This window comes from Ursus americanus, chromosome 10, assembly GCF_024610735.1.
Source record: "Ursus americanus isolate L20-20 chromosome 10, mUrsAme1.1.p, whole genome shotgun sequence".
Classification (NCBI taxonomy): Eukaryota; Metazoa; Chordata; class Mammalia; order Carnivora; family Ursidae; genus Ursus; species Ursus americanus.
Genome location: NC_142136.1, coordinates 25,832,354 through 25,844,166, shown reverse-complemented (window position 1 = coordinate 25,844,166; position 11,813 = coordinate 25,832,354). Strand labels below are relative to the sequence as shown.

General features: G+C 34.8%; 1 pseudogene; it reads left to right on the top strand.

Annotated features, from left to right (window-relative positions):
* Window positions 1–1,116: 1,116 nt before the first annotated feature.
* LOC123800980 (small ribosomal subunit protein eS6 pseudogene) overlaps window positions 1,117–11,813 on the top strand; it is a 41,194-nt pseudogene continuing 30,497 nt past the window's right edge.

The window sequence follows — 11,813 nt, the reverse complement described above, 5'->3', positions numbered from 1 at the left end:
GTTCCACTATTCAATTTTTCTGTTCTTGCACCATCACCTTTCTGTCTTAATTATCTCAACTCATAACAGGACGTAATAATTTGTAGTATTACTTCTTTAGCCATGCTGTTTTTCCTTTAAGATTACTTTATCTGCTCTTAGTCCAGACTTTGCATTTCCATACAAATTTTTGAATCAACTTACTTTTTTAAAGAATTTCTTTTATTTGAGAAAGAGAGAGAGTGAGAGAGAGAGAGAGAGAGAGAGAGCATGAGCAGGGGGAAGGGCAGAGGGAGAAGCATGCTCCCCACTGAGCAGGGAGCCCTATTCAGGGTTTGATCCAAGGGTCCTGGGATCATGACCTGAGCTGAAGGCAGACGCCTAACTCACTGAACCACCCAGGCACCCCAGCTTTTAATTTCTTAATGCACATATAAAAACAAAGTCTGAAGAATAATATATAGCAAATTATTTGGGGGAAATTGAGAACTTTAGAATATTGAGCTTACCAATTCATGATTCTAGGATATTGTTCTATTTATTTAGCTTGTTTCATTTTTCTCAATGTTTTGTAATTTTCAGTTGAAGAAGACTTTCATTATTTTAATTAGATTTATTACAATAAATTTGATGTTTTTCTTGCTAGTGTAAGTGGTAATTTAAATTTAATTTTCATTTGTCTTGGGGTACCTGGGTGGCTCAGTTAGTTAAGTGTCTGCCTTTGGTGAGGGCCATGATCTCAGGGTCTTGGGATTGAGCCCTGCAGAAGGCTCCCTGCTCAGCTGGGAGTGGGCTTCTACTTCTCCCTCTACTGCTTCCCTGCTTGTGCTTTTTCTCATTCTGTCTCTCTCAAATAAATAAATAAATAAATAAATAAATAAATAAATAAAATCTAAAAAAATAATTTTCTTTTGTCTTTTCATGGTCCAAAAACCAAAGTTAATTTTTGTGTGTTCATGTTTAATTGAGTGACTGCTATATTAGCTTATTAATTTTATTGTCTTATATGTATATTCTTTTGAATCTTAAAAGTATACAATACTGTTTTCTGTAAACTAGGAAGTTTTATTTTTTCTTTCCAAGTCTCATGTTTTGCATTTATATATACTATATTGCACTGACTATACCGACATTGCAATGTTGAAGAAGAGTGGTGATGTTGGACATTCAAATCTTATTCTTGACCTTGAGAAGGTATGGTAAGTCAAGTGGTTCACTATAATATGAAACACTTTCTTGTAGAATTCTTTATCTTTCTAAGAAAGGTATTTCAAGGCTATTGTGTTTTAATATAAATGTATCAAATATTAATGTGTTTACTATTGTAAATATTTTCTGTACCAATCAATTTTGCATGTATCTATGTTCATATGTTATTTTTACCTTCTCCATTAATCAGCTGAATTATTTGATTTGAGTGATTTTCAAATATTAAATATTTTTCCCTTTCTAGATTAAATTTTACCTGGATATAATGCATTATCCTCTCTAATATATTGCTAGAATTGATTTAATAATTTCTCATAGGAACTTTGCATCTACATGCAGAATAAATGTTGGTCTTTAAATCTTTCTTTTTTGTAATGCCTTGTTGAGTTTTGTACTAAGTTAATTCTGGTTTTATGATAAGAATTAAGAAACATTTGACTTATTTCTATTATCTGGAAGAGTTCATTAGTGATAGACAATCAGTTTTGGGAAAAAAAATCAGTGAAGCTGTCAATTTCAAAACTATTTCACTGATGAAGTATTCTCGACTTAAGATGTTTTAAAAATGATTTTTAAAATTTGTCTTCATTTCTTCCTTCAGATTTGTTGTGTGTCACCCAAATTTGTTTTCATAAAATTCTTTCATCTTTTTGATATCTGCAAAATCTGTAGTGATGAATATCTTCACTTTCATTCTTAATAATAGTGTGTTAAAGAATGTTGAGTGCGTGAATTAAAGTAGTTGTCATACAAATATCATAGCTTTCTTTGTTGCTATATTTTTCAGATGAGGGTAGTTTATGCTGCAATAATACTTAAGCTTATAATGTTAGTGGCTCTACAGACATATGTTAATTTCTTGCTCATCCAAAGTCTTCTGCAGATTTTGGCGAATCTCCAGGGCCTCAAACCAAGATATCTCAATCTTGCTCCTCCGTTACCTGAACATGGGCATTCTAAATAATGCATGGCAGGAGGCAGAGATTGGTGATTTACTCTGTAACTTTCATGCTCTCAGACCACATATGATACACATATCTATCTGCCAGTTCTGTTTCACTGACAAGAACTGCTCCTATGGCTCCTTTTCAGCATAAAGGGACTGGGAGGCTAGGTTTTCTGTGTATTCACAAAGAAAAGGAGGTATCAGTGAATATCATTAATGTTTACCGTGGTTGGGAGTGATAGCTTATATGGAGTATGGATATTTTATCTTGGTTTGCAAATTATTTCTGACCCCAAAATTGTCTTTTAAAAAGTTATATTTTATTCATGTGCATATACGATAATTTTTTAAATTAAGAATTTATTACTTATCATGAATCACTGGGACTTTGTATTCTGGAGTTAAACAATTTTTGCATGGATCCAAATTCAGCCAGTAGATATAAATGATTTTGCTCGTATCATGTTAAAAATATTGATCTATCATTTAAAACCAAAAATCTACATTTTTTGGCATCTCTTTAAAAGTAATTATACTAGCAATTACCTGAAACTGAGTAGCAGATGCCGTTTTTTGGATAGTTTAAAAATGCTGTATTTCACCTAATTCTCACCATTTTCTATTTTTTATATACCACTCATTAAATCCTGGTAGCTTTTGAACTTACTGTCTCCTAGTATTCCCATGTATATTCATATATAAATATTAACCCTGTGACAATTCAGAGATATTTTTATTGCTTTAAAATTACCTGTGATTATTCTCCAGCTAAGTGCTAAATTATGAGTATAGGTAAAGAAAATGTGTTAAAACATTTTGTGCTTAGGGGTGCCTGGGTGGCTCAATTGGTTAAGCATCCCACCCTTGGTTTCACCTCAGGTGATGATCTCATGGGTCATGAGATGGGGCTTTGCATAGGGCTCCATGCTCAGTGGAGAGTCTGCTTGAAGATTCTCTCCTTCTGTGCACCCCACTCATGCATGTGCATGCACTCTCTCTCTCTCTAAAATAAATAAATCTTTTAAAAAATTTGTACTTAATTGTTAGCTTGCCCAATAATGTTGGGAACATGACGAAAAGATAAAATAAATATGTATTAAATTTTATAGAAAAACTATTGTTTATATGTTAATTTTTTTCTTTCTTTTTTTTTTTAATTTTTAAATCAGTGACAAACCATCTGATAAAAAGACGAAACTACTTAAAATAGAAAATGCCATAGTGGTACTGTTCATTTTAAACTACTGATTTTGTTATCTAAAGAATTTATTTGGCAAAATGTTTGACAGAAAACATAAAAACTTATATTTCTTTATCAGATATATATTTCAAAATATATCAAATAAACACACTTAGTTTTGTTTTGGGAATTGTTTTTATTCAGTGTTTTCATGTGATATTGTATCTATAGTGTTTCCTTCATTTTATTACAGCACACTACTATGTTCAATTTTGTTGTTGCTGTTATTTTATATCAGGAACTGACTTCAGGCTGATGTAACTGGGTTTCTCTCTTTGTGTACTCTGTTTCACTGCATGCCTACTGACTTGTTTCTGATTTTTACAAGATCAATGTAACACTACAGAAAATTTGGATTCAAAAGATAATACTATTTTATATGCATTGCTCTATTTTATTCTAGAACAGAGTATTCTTTTAAATTTGTGAGGAAGACTGATGATACACCTATACTTATGAACAAACACTAGAGCCTTAAACTGAAATAAGAAAAATGACTTTGGAATATTTCTGGTGTGTCAATTCTGACATGTAGAGACCTTGGAAGTTATCACTCCTATCCTTACAACAAGAATAAGGAAAACATCCTGAAAATCAAAGACTTGTCATGGACTCATCAGACAACTGAAGTCACAAGGAAAACCACTACCTGAAACTCATAGCCAAAGTGACCTTACGGAAAGCAGAAGCTACTGGATCTGATAGTATACATAAATGTAACTTTGACAAATTGTTGGAGGCAGTGTATAGTGTGAAAGAGAAATTCCTGAGGCCACAGTTTTATGGTTTTTATCTTCTGACATTCCACATGATTTCCATGGTAAAGAGTCAAGATAAAGCTCCTTGGGGCTACCATGAGCCATGAAGGCCTTTGGGAGTTCCTTATGGAAGTTCACCAAGCCAATGTCTACAGCCCCAGAGCCCACTATCTTCAGCCTGGGGCAACAAGTTAGTCTTTATTCTACTGTTTCCAAGATTCAACTGGCAACTTTGACTTCCAGGTCCTAACGGTCAGAAGAAAGCTAGGTGTGGTGCAGCTGTAATACACATTGCAAATTCCAATGAACTTCTGAAGATGGTATGAAATACAGAGGAAATTCCACAGCAGATGTGAATTCCATTTGTGATTATTGGGGAAAGGAGCTCCAAGACAGAAACATGCACTCTTGGTCTACCAAAAGGGGGTTCAGATGCTTCTGGTTTCAGAAAATAGTTCCCCCTTGGGCTATTACCTCATTCCTTTCACAGGGACTGTGGCACTGTGGTTTTGGCCTTGGGAAGAGTGATGATAGTTTGTTGTACTCAGCACTGTGTATGGCCCCCAGATGGATCGACTGACCAAAGAGCAAGCGAAACAGAGTCCTACCCACGAGATTCACTTTCTCCACCTCTTCTGGCTCCCAACTCCATACCTCTTGTTTTTTTCTGGGTCTTCAGTAGTACCCCCCACCTTCTGCTCTTCTTTTATAATTATCACTTTGGTCTAACATTACCCTTCTCCTCCTACCTCTGGTGAATTGTTTGCCGTGCCCCTCTACCTCTCTCCAGGTTTATGTGTTGAGGGACAGGGGACATTTCTGTGCCAGGTTTCTCCCTTGCCTGACTCCATCCTTTTGACGGGGTTGGGGTTAGAAAGGGACTGGGTCCCAAAATAGTTTTTGTGAACAACAAAAATACTATTGAATTATAACCCAGAATACAAAATAAATATTGAGTCCATATAGACATAAATAACTGATTCAATAAATTAAAATGGGGGAGGAAACACTAATCTTCCATACAGAATAATTTCAAATAATTTACGTAGGTATTCTCCACTCAAAGAGAGGGAGCATAATTCTCTGTTCCATAGGTGTGGACTGAGCAAGTGACTTATTTCAAAAGTGTACAATATGGAGGTAGGTGGGGAGGAAGAGAACTTTACAGTGGAGAAACCTTATAAATACCACCTCAGTCCAGTGAGTCATTGCCAACATCAACTGTCATTATGTTGCTAGTAAGCACAGTTAATAGATACGATAAAAATGGCACTTTACTTCTGTGATCTTCCCCCCAATACTCTGTAAATCCAGTCTTATCATGGGAAAAATATCAAGCAAATTCTTGAATCTTAAATTCTACACAGTACCTGAGTAGTACCCTTTTAAAACTGTCAATGACTCATGAACAAGCTAGGTTTGTGAAAATATTGCATCCAAGGGGAGCCTAAGAAAACAAATGTAAATGTAATTCGGTATCCTGGATGTGATTCTAGAACAGAAAAAGGACATTAGATAAAAAGTAAGGAAATTTAAGGATTTTTAATGGGCTTTATTTAATAATAATACATTAACAGTTGTTCATGAATTTTAACAAGTGTGTACTAATATAAGATGTTAATTATAGAGGAAACTGGGTATTGCTATAGGAACTCTCTTCTCAGTTTTTTTGTAAGTCTAAAATTGTTTTAAAAATGAAATCTATAGGGGGGCCTGGGTGGCTCAGTCGGTTAAACGTCTGCTCCTGTTTCTCTCTCTGCCTGCTGCTCCCCCTGCTTGTGCTCTTTTCTCTCGCTCACTCTCTCTCTGTCAAATAAATAAATAAAATCTTTAAAAAAATGAAGTCTATAAGAGATATCACCTCACACCTTCCAGAGTGACTAAAATCAAAAGCACAAGAAAGAAGTGTTGGTGAGGATGTGGAGAAAAAGGAACACTCATGCACTGTTGGTGGGAATGCACACTGGTGCAGCCACTGTGGAAGAGACTATGGCGTTTCCTCAAAAAATTAAAAGTAGAACTACCCTATAACCCAGTAATCTCACTACTGGGTATTTACCCAAAAATACAAAAGCACTAATTCAAAGGGATGTATACACACTTATGTTTACTGCAGCATTATTTACAACAGCCAAATTATAGAAGCGACCCAAGTGTCCATTGATAGATGAATGGATAAAGAAGATGTGAGATATATATATATATATATATCTATATATATATATATATATATAGAGAGAGAGAGAGAGAGAGAGAGAGAGGAAATATTATGTGAAGAAAAATAAGCCAGTCAGAGAAAGACAAATACCATATGATCTCATTCATATGTGAAATTCAAGAAACAAAACAAATGTTCAAAGAAAAAAAAAAGAGAGGAAGAGGAAAACTTATAGAGCTATGAAAAATCTAAGCATTCTTTTAATTAGTAACCTAGGTTTATTTCTTTTGGATAAATGTAGGTTTCCTTAAAGGCCATATAGCTTATCAAGGAAATATTAGAAAAGAATTACACATTCGTTGTAAAAAATATTTTTTTGTAATCCACTAAGCGAAATCATTTGTCATATGGACTCAGATTATTTTATGATAGAAATGAAAAGAACAGGGGGAAATCTCAATGTCCCTTTAACGCAATGTTACATTTTTAAGTATGTATTCTACGGTAAAATTTCCTCACATGTACAAAGATGTATGTACAAAATTCCTGCCTTCACTACTATAATAGCATAAAAATGGAAAACTATGTCTCTATCAATATGCGAATAATTAAATGAGTTATGGTACATTGTGCTATGAATGACAATGAAGCACCACGATGAAGTAGTGTGTGTATTTATTCATTTGCTCTGATGGGGAAATCATTCAAGGACATATTAATAAATGCCCCAAAACGGTCATAGAAAAATAAATGTCTAATATCATTGTACTCATGTAACCATAGTCCTTACAAAACTAAATGACATAAGGATAATGAAAACAAAAAAGAAAGTACTATACACAAAAATTGATTTAAAACATCACATTAGGACTGCATTTGTAGCATTTGGCAAAGTACCCAGAAACAAAAAAATAGCAGTCTTCCACAAAGGCAGGAGGAGGGAATCTCTCCGCCTTTAATTTTAGACACAGGTAAAATGCCACCTGGGGAGGAGAAGCAGTAAAAGCCATATACTCCTAGAGGAGAGGAAGAAGACACTCTTGGGCCTGGAATCGTGTACTGATACAAAGTGGAGACCTGCTACCACTATGAGAGTTAGCAACATCCTCCTGCCCAAGACCACGCAGAGCTTCAAGGCAGAGACTACTGCCATGGGAAGAAAGGCACTGAGAAAACCCTACCCATCGTTCCCCAGAACATAGACCGTGCTTGAGACTAAGGCAACACCAGTTAAGTCAGAGAACCCTCCTGCCTCTTCTTTGAGTCTTGGACTAAGTAACAAGCAACAATACTTTACTTCTGGGGAATATGCTGCAATTCATGGATACAGGACCTACAGATTGTTGGAACAGGAAAACTTAGAAAAATCCTCTGGCATGATAGACCGTACCACAAGCATAAAGTAGACTTAGCCTATTGCTGATAGAATCAGTCTGTGGTGCACTGAAAATAACTATAGCAACAATGAAATACAAATTCAACTCCAGACTATATGGACTATACCTCTGTGACCTGAAGTAACTAAAATATTTTGCAGTGAATAAAAAAACACAATATATCAATATGTATTTGAGGGGTCTGCCTCCTGGTGAAAACCTATAGGTTCTTAAGGCTAGTTTTTCAGGTCTGACCGCACACAATTATAAAAGGTTTACCTGACAGTCCTCCCAGGAAAGCTGCTCTCCCCACACGTGGCTTGGTGCATAGCCATACATTGCACTCTGTGAAGGAAGCTGTAGTCAAGAATTCAGGCCCTTTGGCCTACCATGCTTTCTGCATGTCTGTACTCCTAGCTTTGGCGCCTCCTAGATCTCTATCTGAGTCCTTGGGCCAAGAGGTCTTCAGCTATCTCTGCTGAGGCTTCCTTGTGTGTGTGCCAGGAGGTGGCAGCAGTTAGGGGAGTAACACTGAAGACACTTCTCCCCAACATAAATACCCAATACTTTCCACTACTAATTTCCCTGTCTCACTCTTTCCCTCAGCGCAGGATCCCAAACCTGCCAGAACCTTTTACTGGGACTTCCTCAATAGTGAGATAACCCTCCTCCCCCCTGGTGTTGACCAAAATGGAACAAGATAGGTCAGTGTTTTCTCCGATTTTAGACTCTTGGTTATACTGTCTCAATAACTGATTAAAGTCTTAACTATTTAATTTTTAACTATTTGTTTAACTGGCTATTCTGACACCTGGCAGTTCAAATCTCTCTGCCAGTTCAGCTGATTTCCTGACAATATTAAAGATGATATATGGAATTATCACATTACAAATATTTTTTGTAAAAAATATCATTGTCATGTAAAAGGTAATTTAGAAATAATCTAGACAAAGACAAATATATTGATATTTCTGAAATTTTCTGTAATTAAAGTTTCATGTTAGAAAATTTAAAAATTGTTCTTTCCCAAAATATCCAAAATATGCAATAAGTACATATGTAAGTAATTTATAATGTTGTTCCTGGAAAAGATATTAGAACATTGATGGATTTTAAAAATGTATTTCAATATTTAATATCTTTCAGGACTAAGGAATAAACTTTAAACAACTTTATCTTTTTTAAAGACTTTATTTATTTGGCAGAGAGAGAGAGCACAAGCAGGGGGACAGACAGAGGGAGAAGGAGAAACAGGCTCCCCACTGTGCAGAGAGCCCGATGTGGTCACCCAGGTGCCCCCTAAACAACTTTATTGAGAAGTGATTCTTTTTTTTTTTAAGATTTTATTTATTTATTCAACAGAGATAGAGACAGCCAGTGAGAGAGGGAACACAAGCAGGGGGAGTAGGAAAGGAAGAAGCAGGCTCATAGCGGAAGAACCTGATGTGGGGCTCGATCCCTTAACGCTGGGATCACGCCCTGAGCCGAAGGCAGACGCTTAACCGCTGTGCCACCCAGGCGCCCCTGAGAAGTGATTCTTAATCTTGAAATATCAATGACATGAACATGTTTAAACATTATTTGTTTTATAATGTTAATTAGCAATGATAAGGCTAATATGAAAATACTACATTTAAAATAAATTGATTAATCTGAGATTATAGGTTTTCTCCAATATTTGAACATAATAGATTGTAAGACAAGAATATTAAATAATTAGCATATTGTTTTTGATATTCTAGTGAAGCCATTTCCAGGTATCCTTTTAATAAACCAGATAAAAATAGAATATTAAAAAAAGCGGGTTGTATCAGGTATTAAAAATACTACAGGGACATCTGGGTGGCTCAGTCGGTTAAGTGCCTGCCTTCTGCTCAGGTCATGATCCCAGGGTCCTGGGATGGAGCCTTGTATTGGGCTCCTTGTTCATCAGAGAGCATGCCTCTCCCTCACCCTCTGCTGGCTGCTCCTCCTGCTTGTGCTCTCTCTCTCTGTGTCAAACAAATAAAATCTTAAAAAAAAAAAAACCTTCAAAAAAAAGAGATATTCAAATTAACAGAAAAAAATATTTGAAAAACATGATTACAGATTTTTAAATATTAAAAATAACATTAAAGTAATGCATCCATGAAGGCATTTTTCTCACTTCCATGGTGTAAAGATTTGTGATAGAAAAAATATATCTGTGAATACAGAATTTTTTGAAGTACATTGATAAAATTCACATTTTTATTAAACAAGAATGGTTTTATGCATGTATTATATCTTAAGTGTATATCTTTCTTGCTTCACAACTCTATATATGTGTGTGCATGCAGCTGAAGGTTTGTACATTGCTATGATATTATAGTTAATAATTTAAAAATGTAGAGGGTCATGATATGGATTAAAATTTAATTTTTGCCACTTATGTGTCATCTTGGGGAATTGACATTTATTTAACCTAAGTCTTCATTTCTTATCTATAAAATGAGAGTAATAATAGTACCTAACACATTGTGTTACAAAGATTATGTAAAATATATAATACATATGTGTGACTCTTAACTGTTTTTGGTAAAGAGAAAAAGAATACTTTGTTCTTTATCTTCCATTGTCTCTCTCTATGAAAAAAAATGCAGCTTTTTCAAGAAATATAGCATCAATATTACAAGTATTAATAGAAAGACATGTGCATGGAAGCATTAAATAATTTGTTTTCACTCTAGTCATATAAAATTAAATGGAGAGAATTGTGGTATAATGAAAGAATTAGCTTGTTTTCTAACAGCACATTCATTTTTAATCCATTACACTTGAGGAAATAGAAATAGTATGCCAAAGCAATCTTGAAAAAGAAGAATAAAGCTGGAGCTTTCACAATCCCAGGTTTCAAACTATACTACAAGGCTATAGTAATCAAAACATTATAATATTGGCACAAAATAGACACAGAGATTAATAAAACAATATAGAGAGCCCAGAAATAAGCCCATGCTTATATGATCAATTAATCTATCAAAAAAAAAGGCAAGAATATACAATGGGAAAAATACAGTCTCTTCAACAAATGGTGTTGGAAAAACTGGACAGCCTCATGCAAAACAATGAAACTGGACTACTTTCTTATACCACACACAAAAATAAACTTAAAATGGATTAAACACCTAAATGTAAGACAAAACCATAAACTCCAAAAGAAAACTTAGGCAGTAATCTCTGAGAGATTGGCCTTAGCAATAGCTTGTTGACTATCTCATCAGGCAAGAGAAACAAAAGCAAAAATAAACAATTGGGACTATATCAAACTAAAAGGCTTTTGTGTGATGAAGGAAACCCCCCAAAAGTTAAGGGAACCTACTGAATGGAAGAAGACGTTTTCAAATAATATATTCAATAAGGGGTTAATATCCAAAATATATGAAGAACTCAGACAACTCAGCACCAAAACAATCTTATTTAAAAATGGGCAGTGGACGTAAATAGACATTTTTCCGAAGAAGGCATATAGATGATCAATAGACACATGAAAAAATGTTCACCAGTAATCCTTAGGGAAATACAAATCAAAGCACAATAGAATATTACCTCACACCAGTCAGAATGGTTAGTATCTATTAGACAGGAAATAACAAGTGTTGGTGAGCATGTGGAGAAAAAGGAACTGTTGGTGGGGATGTAAATCAGTGTAGCCACCATGGAAAACTGTTTGGAGGTTCTTCAAAAAATTAAATATTGAACTATCATATAATCCAGCAATCCAACTCTGATTATATATCCGAAGGAAATGAATACAGTATGGAAGAGATATCTGAACTCCCATGTTCTCTGAAGCATTATTCATAATAGCCAAAGTATGGGAACAACCTAAGTGTCCATCATCATATGAGTGGATGAAGAAGAGGTTGTATAGATACATAGCTATGGAATATTACTAAGCCATAGGAAAGAATATCTTGCTATTCATGACAACATAGATGGACCTAGAAGGTATTATGTTTAGTGAAATAAGTCAAATACCATATGATTTCGTTTATATCTGGAATCTAAAAAACAAACCAAATGAACATACAAAACAGAAACAGATTCTCAAATACAGAAAACAAAGGGATGTTCACCAAAAGGTGGGGAGGAGGGTCGAGGAATAGGTGAAATAGGTGAAGAGGAT